We start from the raw sequence: 14,436 nt of genomic DNA, 5'->3' as shown, positions 1-14,436 counted from the left end.
CTGACCGGCTCCCATTGATTTCAATGGGAGCTGTCTTTGTGGTCAGGATTTTGAGGCGGATACAGCCTGTGTGAACTCACTTTATTTTTATTATTATCAAGAGTGTAAGTAGTAACTTTTCAGAGGAAGAGTTGAGAAATTCCCTGTTAGGACAGCAGCCACTCATACATAAGCAAAGTTTATCTAAATTGCATTTCCATTCTGTTTGTATTCCCTGCTTTCCACATCACAATCTTGAAGAATGAGATAATTACTTGTTTCTTCAGAAATAATCACAGGATAAGAGGTCATGTGGCTAAAAGACGTCATATTTAATTTAATAAGTGTCATGACTAAAAGCTACAGAGTTCATCCTGGGCTGTCGTCCAGTAATGACATCACATTGAAGTAAATCACACTCCCTTTCCACTCTTGTGTGGCTCATAAAGAATATCCAGTCCTTCCTGAGCTGCAGTCTACACAATCTGCTGGTGAGTTGTTTCTTCTTTTGTAGACTTTGGATGGATATTTATTGTATTTACACTAAATCGATCTCCAGTTTCTTAATGCGCATCAATATTTAGCTAAAATATATGTTTATTTATTAAACCTTTTAGAGATGTGAGTATCGTATGACTGTGTGTCTAGTGATAGCATATTAGTATGATTATAGTATACAGTTTTGCTACCTTGTAATAATACTTGTGAATTATATTCTAAGCACTGGCAAGGACTTCATGAATGTATACGCTAAAAAAAACAATAGCTATTAGGCTTTAAAACAAAGCGAATAACCTATCATATAGATCATGGACACGTGTTAAACATGTCTTTGCAATGCCTGCTGTATACAAGTTGGGAGGTTATCTATCCATTATTTGTGCTGAAATATTTAACACTGAACTAAGTCGATATGGCTATCTATTTTTTTTAGCTATTTTTTTTTACCCTTGAACAACCCTCTTAAGTAGGCACTTGAAAACTTCCCATATGTTGTAAGAATATCCAGCCATAAACTGGATGTTCCGGAATTGTGGGATTTGTTAGGAATAAAGTGCACACCTTTTATTTCTGCTTTGTTCTTCGCTCAATATAAAGGGCTGTGGTTTCACTTACCTTGTTATAGATGTCATGGAAGGGTTAAACGTATAGGAATTAAAAAAAGTCATTAAAGAAACTCTGTATACAGAACGCTACTATAACTGAGCATGAAATGTAGTAGGTAGTGATCTGTAGGATCTGTGTGAGCAATGTAAGAGTCTGTACCAACGTAAGGTGGCTCGTGGACAGGAGATAAATGTAATACAGGGGTTATCTATGTATACATTGTACAGGGTGTGTACAACACGAAGCACGATTACAGTTTTATGACTTTTTACTGGATCGAAATAAAGTTACGTAAGAGCAAATTGTTGTGTGGGTTCCAGCAAGAAACCACAAACAAATGGGATTAGGACTTACAGTAACACACATTGCTATTAGTTACTATGGAGGACTAGCAGCTGTAGAAGGACAAATAAAAGGAAGTGGTATATTGTGTTAGACTGGAAATGGATTCATTTTACTGTTATACATTATTATATCAAGAAGTCTACTGTCAGGGGTGTAGCTAGGTTGGAATCGGCACTAAGTGCTTGGTGTAGAGTTGCAAGGGCACCATGCTAACCAGCAGCAAGAGATAAGAATGGAAGTTTTAATAGCATAGAAGACAAATATTATGTTATACTATTTGTATCACTCTGCATAGACAACAAGCTGGTGAATTCGATCTACAAATTCATTTATGCATATTCACTTTACAGTATTAGGCCTCATTCACACATCCATATCTGTGAACGTTTGAGGTTTTTTTCTATTTTCAAACAGAACCTCACTCTGCTCAATTGTGGGTAGTGTGATGTGTGTGGTTGATTCACTTTTCATGTCTGTGAATAGAAGATCAGTCTTTTTTTTTATTTTCTATATCTTCTATGTTTCTGGGTCCAGGATCAGTTTGTTTTTTTTCACAGACCTATAGACTTTCATTGGTGTGATACATCCGTGATGCATCAGCGTTAGTGAAAAAAAAGGGTGTTCTTCTGTTGTTTTTATGGTCTGTTAAAAAAACAAAACAAAACACTTTTGTCTGATTAATAAACACATTCACATGAATGGGTACATATGGTGTGAACAATGCAAACAACACATATATGTGATATGCCAACATGTGATTAAGTAGGGATATAAAACAAAATCTTTGCCCAGAAAGAAATAACACCTACTAGTAGTAGTCATAGTGAATAAACTATTTAGTGCTCTTAGGACAGGGCCACACCTGGATTTTCTTTTGTGGTCGCTACCCAGTGTTGCCTCCCAAATAGAAAAATTGATTTGTCCCATGGGTAGTGATTCCAAGAAACGAAAAAGTACATAATGCTACCATAACTGAGCATCAGATATATTAGGTATTAATCTCATGGATATGTGTGAGCTGTATAAGAGATCATGGACATGACATACTATATATGCACAGGCTTTATCTATGTATGCTTTGTATAGGGTGTGTACAGCATGAATAATCAAATCTATATATGGAGGTTATATGGAATAAATGTGGAATTTCTCAACAGCAAGACTGACCTTTGATACAAGAAAGGTTTGCTACGTCACTAAATGGCCCTACGACAGCATATGCAAGTGGTTTAACCCCTTAAGGACACAGCCCAAAAGTATGTTAAGGACCAGGCCTATTTTTTCAAAACTGACATGTGTCACTTTAAATGGCAATAACTTTGAGATGCTTTAACTTACACAAGTGATTTTGAGACTGTTTTCTCGTAACACATTATACTTCATGTTAGTGGTAAACACTAATCAATATTGTTGTATTTACTTATTAAAAAAAATAGGAAATTTGATGGAAATTTGGAAAAAAAATTACAATTTTCAAAATGTGAAATTCTCTGCTTTTCAGGCAGATAGTTATACCATCCAAATACAGTAATAAATATTATCTCCCATATCTCTGCTTTATATTGGCATCATCTTTTGATTGTATTTTAATTTATTTTGGACGTTACAAGGCTTACAAGTGTAACAGCGATTTTCCAGATTTACAAGAAATGTAACTGTTTGTTTTTTTGTTTGTTTTACACACTATTTTTTTTTTTTAAAAAAACCTTTTTTTACATTTTTTTATTTGTGCTGCAAGCACACTAGAACCAGCGATCAGAGAGGATCGCTGGTTCTATACTAACTACAGACTGCAATACACGTGTCGGTGCAATCACTGTCCCTGCTGCTACAGGGGAAGCCTGGCTATCAGATACAGCCGGCCTCCCATGGAGATCGCACAGGCTCTGCTTCTGAGCCCGTGCGATCTCTATCACGTACAGGTACGTGGGAATGCGGGAACTAACCACATTCCCTGACGTACATTGTACGTGATTTAGCGTTAAGGGGTTAAAGGCAGTTTGGATGGTGAAGATTCCTTTTAGGGCCCCTTCACATGGCGTAAGCGCTCGGCTCATTCCGAGCCGTACACGCGAGTGCTTCTAAACACTTCCCATTCACTTCAATGGGAGCGCGAGTAAAGCCGGCTTTACGAGCGCTCCCATTGAAGTGAATGGGAAGTGTTTAGAAGCGCTCGCGTGTATGGCTCGGAATGAGCCGAGCGCTTACGCCGTGTGAAGGGGCCCTTTAGCACTAATAACCTAAAAGGGTTGTCCGGGATAAAATTAAATCCCTACACTAATCAAAACACCCTCCCCAGGGAAACACAGTGGCTCAGTGGTATAGCACTGCAGCCTTGCAGCGCTGGAGTCCTGGATTTGAATCCCACCAGGAACAACATCTGCAAGAAGTTTGTACATTTTCCCCATGTTTGCGTGGATTTCCTCCCATTCTACAAAGACATACTGATAGGAAAAAATATGTACATTGTGATCCCTATATAGGGCTCACAATCTACATTAAAAAAAAAAAAACCTCCCCACCCACTTTCTAAGTGATATAACTAAGCAAAAACCTATATTTACTCATATTATTTGGTGACGATCTATTTTCCCATTTATGCAAACAGAACACTACTACTTCTTTCCCATCCACCTTATCATACCTACCTATCTCCTTCCTGTCCAGGCTTCCTTCTGAAGAGAACGGCTCTTCTTCCTCCTGTGACGTCTGCAAAAGAGCCAGAGTACTGGTTTTGCACTGAATTTGACACTTCATATTTAAGTGTGGGAGAGTGAAGTAGCTGCCCACGCCTGCGCAGTAGGGATGGAGTGAAGGCTATAACATAGTGTCGGGACTGCAGTGTGCTGGCAGAGTCACAAAAGAGAAGGAGCATTGCATTAAGTAAGCAGGCAAAAAGCTACACCATGTAAACAAATGCAGAAGATGCTAGGCTTTCCCAGAGAAACCCAGAAATCACTCAAAACACTGCTAACAGTGTTTGGGTACACTAATCATCCCATTAATAGCACTAATAGACCTTTTTAAAAAAAAAAAAAAAATTTGCTCAGAAAACCCCTTTAATATTTTGCACCAAAACATCTACTTGTTTGGCATATATTACAATATTATCATAATTAAAACTTTGTGGTACACCATGCCATTGCGCGACACCATTGACAATGGGTGAGCTATAGGATAGAACTAACACCATGCTGTATTACTATAGCTCTCAACCATCCCAGATCCGACGGGACAATCCCGATTTTACATTGCTGTCCCGCCATCCTGGATAGCTTACGCTATGTCCTGCTATGCTTCTGAAGTGTTGTGCTATTAACAAACTTTGTTAGGATAAGGTAAAGGCTAAATGGTAGATGCTAAATCCTCGTGGGCGAAAGGACCTTTGATGATGTCATGTTAAGGGGTTAAAATGTAAATAAAACTGTGCACAAATGTACTTCTCCAATTCGGCCCAATTCTGAATTTTTTTCCAGTTTTCCGTTACATTCTATTTAATAATAAATGGTACAATTATGAAGAACAATTTGTCCCACAAACATTATGCCCTCATATGGCTCGAAAAATGTGAACGAAAAATAAAAAGCTATGGAGATAGGAAGGTGGGGAGTCAAAACCAAAAATTGAAATTCAAAAAATTCCACCAGTGGGGAGGGGTTAAGAAGGAACCATGCTGGAAAAAATAATTACATATCACTAATGCCTATAGATTTGTCATGCTGTGTAGTACTAGTGTTATGAAACTTCGTTAATACTCCTTTAATATATTATAGTTTGCCTGAGGACAACGAAACCTAATGATACGTGTTCTGGATTTTTAGTATCCAACATGTTGGTAACAAGTAATGCTTTGTGTTATAGTGTTACTGTTGTTGGCAAGCCGTTTTTGTGTTTGTTGACAGATCTATTGTTCAGGAGCTACTTATTGAATAATAAAATGTAGGGACATAAAATATGCAATAGTAAAACATTATAATAAATAATGTATGTTAATATTTGCATACAATATAAAGTACAAATGTACCTGATTTACAAAACCATGTCAGACACTGTTTACAGTAAGAGTGACATGCCCAATACTCATCGGGGGTTATGTATCATCTTCCCCTTTTTTGCCCATATTTTTTGCAGGTGCGCCTATTTTTTAGGATAGCATAACCACCTCAGTGCTGGGCAAATTTCTGGTCCACGACCAGACACATTTTTGGTTTTTTTTGTATGTGCGGTTATGAAGGCTATAACATTTTTATCATTTGCGTTATTCAACTAATTTCTGAGTCTTTTTTTGGTGACACACGCTCTTAAATTTTTTTTTTATATCCAGGAAAATATAGACAAAAAAAAGGAGGGCATTCCATTTCCTTTCCCTGCTGATTTCCCCTGTAACCTGGGCATCAACATATAGCCTCAGTTACAGGAGGAATACAGCCTCCTGCCTATAACTCTAGAGCTGATCTAGGTCCTATAGGACCAAGTAGCACTAACAGTCTCTGATCCCCGGCGGACCACGTGCCCACCATGGCAGTGGGAAGCCGCATCATGGTGGCGCCTATAGCTGTGTATACAGTGCTCATTGAGCACTGTGTACACAGCGATTGGGAAGGCAGGGATCATAAAAAAAACATCCCTTCCTGCTCTAGGGGAGCTTCAGCTGTGTTGCAGTTTTCATGCAGCTGCTGAAAAATTCAAGTACGTACTGGTATGTCCTTGCAGAACAAGAGAGGGACCGCCTGGACCAGGGGTGGGGAATTAATTTCCCCATGGGGCCGCATAAAAAATTGAAACTATTCTAGAGGTCTATGTGTGCCGTGGCAAATTTAGCTCCACCCACCTCTATGTTGACTCCACCAATTCTCAATCATCTTTCCATGTGCCCCCACAAAGTATAACCCTCCTACAGTCACCCGGACATTATATGTCCCCACATTATAATGTTCCCTTCTAAATGCCCCACTTAAGTCCCTCTCTTGGTGCCCCAGTTTAAACTGGGGAAAAATAGAGGGGGACATGAAACTGGAGCAGCTGGAGGGGAACTTTAGCAGTGGGGGTAGTTGAAGGGGAACAATAAATTAATGGCAGATAAAGTGGGACATTAAACTGGGGGCAACTAGAGGGGGACATTAAACTCAGGAAGCAGGAAGGGGACATTAAACCGTAGGGGTAGCTGGAGGATGACATTAAACTGGGGGCAACTAGAGGCAGACAGGTCCCCCTCTAGCTACCTCAACGGTTTAGTGCCCCCTCCAGTTGTCCCCAGTTTAATGTCCCCCAGTTTAAGTGCCCCCCTCTTTTACCCCCAGTTTCATGTTCCCCCTCCATTTCTCTCCAGTTTCATATCCCCCTTCATCTGCACCATTTCATGTCCCCCCTCCATCTCTCCCCCAGTTTCATGTCCCCCCTCCATCTGCCCCCAGTTTCATGTCCCTCCCTCCATCTCTGCCCCAGTGTAACATTCCTCTTCCATCTCTGCCCCTAGGTTACTGAGACACACACACACACAGATACACAGACAGACACACAGACAGACACACACACTCTCCACCCTGCATCTCACATCCCCCCCTCCCCTCTCAGGACCTTAGGACACACACCACATATGTCTACATCTTCTTTCACTGTCCTGGTGGCACTAAGACATGCCTCCCTAGTCAAGCTATGCGGGCCGGACTGAATCAGTCAGAGAGCCGGATATAGCCCACGGGTCGTACATTGCCCATGTGTGGCCTGAATGTATATACATTTTTTATGAAAAGTTATACTATTTTACAATATACCTTGCTTTCAAATATATGGTTTCTAGGTGTCCACCTGTTCTTATTCCCTATTTACTTCCAGTGGATAAAAGCCAATCTATGGTCATGTGATGGACACAGTGGCAAAGCTCATTGCAAATAGAAATAGGCAAAGCAAGCCCAGTTGACCCGAATATTCCAAATTGTGTCCGAGTGTGCCATCCAAGGGGGAGCTGGTTTTGCAGCAGAGTTTACTCAGATGACACATGGAGTGACATCTTAATGTCATCTATGTGCCGTCTGTAATGCCTTCACCTCTATTGGGGCTTCCGATCTGTTGTGTTCCAATGACGTGGAGCAGGATAGGACGTGTTCATAATCATCGGAACAGAGTATCGAATGACTTCTTGGGAAATCCTTGGCCTGCACACTTAGTGGTGTGCATTAGACATAAGAGACATGTGCCCCGTAATAAATTAGGTGTATCTGCAGCCTAACGCACAAGGAACTATCACTGGCATAAGGAACACCAGTCTTGATAAATTTCCCACATTGATGTTCTCTGTAATCTGTGAAAAGGGTATTGTACAGGTAAAATGGCAGATAAACTGTGACTTAAACTGTGATCAACTATTGTGAACATTAGATCCTGCAATAGAGGTGTTACCTCTTATTGTAACCAAATCTGTGATGATATGACTACTGAGAAGTGAACAGGATAATGCACAGTGCACAAAACAGGAAGGGTTTAATAGGCTTAGTAGCTAGTGTGAAAACTGCAGGATTTTAGGATATGTTTAACATAAAAACATGTCACAAACAGTAGTGTAGGTTATTTTCTGATTACAGATTTCCCTTTAAAGTGCCTTATAGGGTTTTATATGAGATTCAAAAAACGCTCTTACGTTACAGCTTAGCCCTTTTTAAGTGAAGAGGACAGAGCTGTAATATTAGATACAGCCTATTGCGAACCAGAGTGGTTTTGTTTCTGGATTAAACAGACCTTTTTCTTTCTAATCTCATACATTTTTTATGGTTTGTGTGACATGACTGCATCCTGAATGTGAAGAATTTGTAAACAGTCAAGATGGGACGTCTTGGAGCTCAAACACGTGTAACACAAGATGTGCCAAAAGTAATAAAACTGCCTGGAATGAACATACAAATCATAAATGATCCATACTGGAAGTGAAGTGCTGCCATATATTTTCCATTTTACAGTATGTCTGGTTCATGTAATTGGTTCAATAGTGAACAAAATGAACCTGGAGTCTAATATGCAAACCTACCTGTCTTGTAAATACTAACATATACAGAGAAACATTCCAGGATAAACATGGATCTGTATTTGAGGTCATTTGTACAATGAACACACCCACAGAGTAAAACTATGTAGTTTAATATGTAACTTCTCAGTTTTACCTGTTTATTGAGCCTTGTAAATTGGACTGTTTGGTTACAATGTAACTATACTTGTAGAACTATAACTAGAGATGAGCGAACAGTGTTCTATCGAACACATGTTCGATCGGATATCAGGGTGTTCGCCATGTTCGAATCGAACACCGCGTGGTAAAGTGCGCCAAAATTCGATTCCCCTCCCACCTTCCCTGGCGCCTTTTTTGCACCAATAACAGCGCAGGGGAGGTGGGACAGGAACTACGACACCGGGGGCATTGAAAAAAACTGGAAAAAGTCATTGGCTGCCGAAATCAGGTGACCTCCAGTTTAGACGAATAGTGGATTTCAAATCCGGGTCATATGAGAATGTGAACTTTGTGACTATGAGACAGGGATAGCTGTACAGGCAGGGATAGCTAGGGATAACCTTTATTTAGGGGAGAATGTTATTAAAAATAACTTTTTGGGGCTCTATCGGGTGTGTAATTGTGATTTTTGTGAGATAAACTTTTTCCCATAGGGATGCATTGGCCAGCGCTGATTGGCCGAATTCCGTACTCTGGCCAATCAGTGCTGGCCAATGCATTCTATTAGCTTGATGAAGCAGAGTGTGCACAAGGGTTGAAGCGCACCCTCGGCTCTGATGTAGCAGAGCCGAGGCTGCACAAGGGTTCAAGCGCACCCTCGGCTCTGATGTAGGAGAGCCGAGGGTGCACTTGAACCCTTGTGCAGCCTCGGCTCTGCTACATCAGAGCCGAGGGTGCGCTTGAACCCTTGTGCACACTCTGCTTCATCAAGCTAATAGAATGCATTGGCCAGCGCTGATTGGCCAATGCATTCTATTAGCCCGATGAAGTAGAGCTGAATGTGTGTGCTAAGCACACACATTCAGCACTGCTTCATCACGCCAATACAATGCATTAGCCAGTGCTGATTGGCCAGAGTACGGAATTCGGCCAATCAGCGCTGGCTCTGCTGGAGGAGGCGGAGTCTAAGGTCGGACCTGAATGGAGACTGGTGTGGAGCGATCTTAGACTCCGCCTCCTCCAGCAGAGCCAGCGCTGATTGGCCGAATTCCGTACTCTGGCCAATCAGCACTGGCTAATGCATTGTATTGGCGTGATGAAGCAGTGCTGAATGTGTGTGCTTAGCACACACATTCAGCTCTACTTCATCGGGCTAATAGAATGCATTGGCCAATCAGCACTGGCCAATGCATTCTATTAGCGTGAACTGAGTTTGCACAGGGGTTCTAGTGCACCCTCGGCTCTGCTACATCAGATTGCTACATCTGATGTAGCAGTGCCGAGTGTGCATCAGATGTGTAGTTGAGCAAAACTGACTCAGCACTGCTAAGTCTCTGCATTCGCATAGGAATGCATTGGCCAGCCTTCGGCCAATCAGCGCTGGCTCTGCCGGAGGAGGCGGAGTCTAAGGTCGGACCTGAATGGAGACTGGTGTGGAGCAATCTTAGACTCCGCCTCCTCCAGCAGAGCCAGCGCTGATTGGTCGAGTTCCGTACTCTGGCCAATCAGCACTGGCCAATGCATTTCTATGGGGAAAAGTTAGCTTGCGAAAATCGCAAACTGACAGGGATTTCCATGAAATAAAGTGACTTTTATGCCCCCAGACATGCTTCCCCTGCTGTCCCAGTGTCATTCCAGGGTGTTGGTATCATTTCCTGGGGTGTCATAGTGGACTTGGTGACCCTCCAGACACGAATTTGGGTTTCCCCCTTAACGAGTTTATGTTCCCCATAGACTATAATGGGGTTCGAAACCCATTCGAACACTCGAACAGTGAGCGGCTGTTCGAATCGAATTTCGAACCTCGAACATTTTAGTGTTCGCTCATCTCTAACTATAACGTGAAGAATTGTCTTTTAGCCGTACGTCATTTCAATAAGCTGCATCATTAAAGTGCTGGAAGCTTACCAATAAGAGTCCATTTTCTTCTGAAGAGGAAGTGAGCCTGTTCTATTATTAAACATGCAAATGACTTATTACCATATGACAAATAATAAGCAGAACATGCAGTTTACTGTGGATCTACTAACTTTTCAGATGTTATTAATACTATACCTAAGAAGCAAAAGAATAAAAGCCCCCTATTCATTGACCATAAAGACACATGATACGGTATTCTCTGCTCCATGTCACCGGAGTTATCACCTACATTGTTAAACATTTCTTGATTATTACTTTTTTTTTTTTTTTTTTAAATGTAGATTGTGAGCCCCACATAGAGCTCACAATGTACATTTTTCCCTATCAGTATGTTTTTGGAATATGGGATGGAAATCCATGCAAACACAGGGAGAACACACAAACTCCTTGCAGATGGTTTTTTGCCCTTGGTGGGATTTGAACACCAGGACCCCATCTTTGCAAGGCTGCAGTGCTAACCACTGAGCCACCGTGTGGCCCCTTCTTGATTATTACTTGTTCTGCTGTTGTGGGTTTTCCCCACACTACCATATGACCAGCAAGGACAGGTTCTCATTTCCGTCATTATAGTCCTTCGCTCCATCATAGGATTAGAGAAACAAACAATGACTGATGCAATTTGAGCCTTCTCAGTCTGCATTCCATCTAATATAAATAACAGTAATTGGAGCTTTCTTCAGTCATGTTTGTATACTTTTCCAATGGATGAAGAAAGCTTCCTTAATGTTATGTACAGAATAGTGAATGGGAACGGTCGCAGATAGAGAGTGCTCCAAATTCGGTCACTGTATTGGCATTTATGTCTGTTGTTCACAGTGGTGTAACTAGGAATAATGAGCCACTTGGTGAACTTTTGACATGGCACCGCCCTCGACCTCCTCTCCCTTAAAGACCTGCACACAGTATTATGCCCCATAGGGGTTCCTGCACACAATATTATGCCCATAGTGGCCCCTACACACAGTATTATGCCCATAGTGGCCCCTACACACAGTATTATGCCCCATTTGTTGGCCACCCATGTACAATTATTATTTTCAGATCCCAAAGTATAATAATCAGAGACCCAGGGGAGGATACAAACATAAAAAATACTGTTACTTACCTCTCCCTGGCTCCGGCGCACTCCCCGATGATGTCGGCCATCTCACTGATGGAAGAGATGTCACTTGAGCCGGGGCATAATAATGCAAGCCCCAGCCTACAGGACGTCTGTGACATCACCAAGTAGTCCCGAAGCCTTCCGGAGCATAGGAGGGTAAGTGTGGTGTTTATGTTTTCTCACGTCTCCTAGCCCTCTGATCTTTATACTCAGTGGTCTGAAAAGACACCCGAGTATAATGATAGTGTTTGTGGGGTTTGCAGGTCTGTGGCCTCACTTACAGATCCCGGCAGCAGCCATGAGCAGGAGCCAGGATCAGTAAGTAACTAGAGCCTGTTAGTGGCTGGAGTTAGAGATGAGCCAATAGAGTTTCGAATACCACGCTCCCATAGGAATGAATGGGAGCGACCAGCATGCAGAGGGTTAAGTGGCCAGACGCCGGCTGTGTGCCGGCTGCGTCCATTCATTCCTATGGAGCGAGGTATTCGAAACAGCCGTTTTGAATACTATTCGTTCATCTCTAGCTGGAGTTCCTCCAGCCAATAATGGCCTATAAAAAAAAATCTGCAGCGGTAGCGGCTGCTATCGGGTCCTCTGCTGTCCCAGGCCCTGTGGCAGCCGCTACTGCTGCTACCCTGGTAGTTACGCCCCTGGTTGTTTTCATCCTGTGAGGAATGAAAGCTATGAATTCTTACTAATTGTAGTGTGAACCTAATTAACATGTAACAAGGAATAAGTGAAATAAATTTGCGATGTGGGACAAATAAACTCAAGGAGATTTCAAGGGGTTGTCCAGGACAAAAATAACTGTAAAAACCACACTGACCGGTTCCAGGAGCTCTGATGTCCAGGATGCTGTTTGGTTCCATGGTCCCCCAGGGCTTGTTTCAGTGGAGGTCTCCACCACATGAGACTGCTGAGGCCTAAGGACTTTCCTTAGGCCACTGAGGCCTCTGATTGGCGGCAAGGACTTCCACTGGAACAAGTCCTGGAGGAAAGGAGTAGAATGTAGAAAAAAGATAGATAAAATATTAGTCAGGCACTATAAGTAAGGGAGAGAGTTGAGGCTATATAAGAGACAGGGGTAAATTTATTTTGGAAGACTAGACACACCCAAGTTGTTCTTGAGAATTACAAAATATCTACTCTTTGTTTCATGTGAGGCTGAGTGCAGCATTGTACTCTATTGTCAGCTCAATTTGGTATTGGGCCACAGCGAACGACCATGGGTCTCACTGCAAGGTAAGTGGTGCACGTGGGGGACACTAGTCACACACTGGGTGCTTTGTATATTTTGAGCCTGGGCATTCACCAAGGTTGATTGACTGTCCAGTGGCTGCCCAGGAGAAATAGCCAAAGCTGTGGGTGTGACTGTCCTGGTACAAAGTGATGAACAGGGGGCAAGCTAGCTCCATTTCAGTAAGTGCGGTGCTTTGATTGGTCAGGGTCCGCCTATACTGTACAAATATTAGTTAGACATAGAAGTGGTGCAGGCCACAAAAATTTTTGCCAAAGAAATGCAATGTGTTTGTGTGGATACTGGAATCTCTAAGGGGTTAGCATGTGCCTACCCTATGCTTAACAATGTAACTGAAATCAGTAGCACATGGACTGCCATACATTGCTCTGAATGATGTGTCTTCACCCATATTATTGTAGTGTGTCTAAAATAAAATTTGGTCCAATTTAAAAATTCCTGAATTAGACCCTTGTATCTACATGGTTACCGAGTGTCATGTGCAGTAATGTATACGCTATTATATCTGCCACCTCTTCTTGATAACCTACAGAAGGAAGGAAGGGAATACAGACTAGATTAACATGGCTGCAGTATCAAACCACATAAAATATAATAGGATTAATCTACACATAATGACAATATCAAAGTACAAATAGTAACTGCAGGCTCAAACCACCCTACATGCTCGGATTTGTAAAGGTATGATTGTGAAATGTGAACACACCCATATGGATAACCTAGCAATTAAGACAAGCATAAGTCATTATGCTGCTTGATCTAATGATATAATTGCTGATAACATTTGGCATCCTTGCAACAATTTCTCTATATAAATGGGTTATCGTAGCTCTTAGCCTGACCATCTGGAAGGAAGTGAGAATTGCAAATCATTTTCTATTTTTCTACCTCTGGCTCTGATGTCACATCATTTATCCTTATATCCAGATATTATTTGCACAGATACAGGAGACTGTTATTGTTCAGTACATGTGTAGAAATAGCGATATCAATGTAAAATTTTACCAGCAGAAACTCCTGTATCTGCATAGCCACTGCAGCTCCTGCTCTCCATTGCTTACAAATCCCATCCATTGGTAAAAGGGGCCATAAACTGAATTTCTGGGTAAGAAATAAGGGTATTTAGAATTTTGCAACACAAAACTGTCTGGAAATGTATAAATTTTACAATAAAAGTTCCCCCCTTCATCTGCCACTAATTTAATGTCCCCCTCCATCAGTCCCCAGTTTAATTGTCTCCCCTACATCTGCCCCCAGTTTACCTACCTGCCTACCATCACACTTTGCCGAAAAAAGGCAATACTACCTAAAAAATAATTATGAAATATATCTTTTATTTATCCTTCCTGCCTAGCAGTCTAATTTCCTCCCAAAGTTTAACATAATAAAATCACTGATACTCACCTCTTTGCTCCATGCTGCTCTGCCTCTTCTCCTGTCTAACTCTGTCATCACATCGCGTGGTAAAGTAAGCGCTGTCCACTCCTGCTTCTCCATTGTATTCAAGTCATCTGCATCCTCTCTGGTTCCAGATGAGTTGAATCTGGGACATCTGGTGGCAGATGA

General features: G+C 41.7%; 1 protein-coding gene across 1 annotated transcript in view; it reads left to right on the top strand.

Annotated features, from left to right (window-relative positions):
• The first annotated feature begins 374 nt into the window (after positions 1 to 374).
• LOC142217637 (LITAF domain-containing protein-like) overlaps positions 375 to 14,436 on the top strand; it is a 29,078-nt gene continuing 15,016 nt past the window's right edge. Inside the window, exon 1 of the mRNA XM_075285960.1 lies at positions 375 to 470. The gene's annotated coding sequence lies outside the window, so the exon portion shown is untranslated. The remainder of the gene's footprint in view (positions 471 to 14,436) is intronic.

This window comes from Leptodactylus fuscus, chromosome 8, assembly GCF_031893055.1.
Source record: "Leptodactylus fuscus isolate aLepFus1 chromosome 8, aLepFus1.hap2, whole genome shotgun sequence".
Lineage (NCBI taxonomy): Eukaryota > Metazoa > Chordata > Amphibia > Anura > Leptodactylidae > Leptodactylus > Leptodactylus fuscus.
Note: the sequence above shows the minus strand (reverse complement) of the source record. Positions and strands in the feature narration are given on the sequence as shown.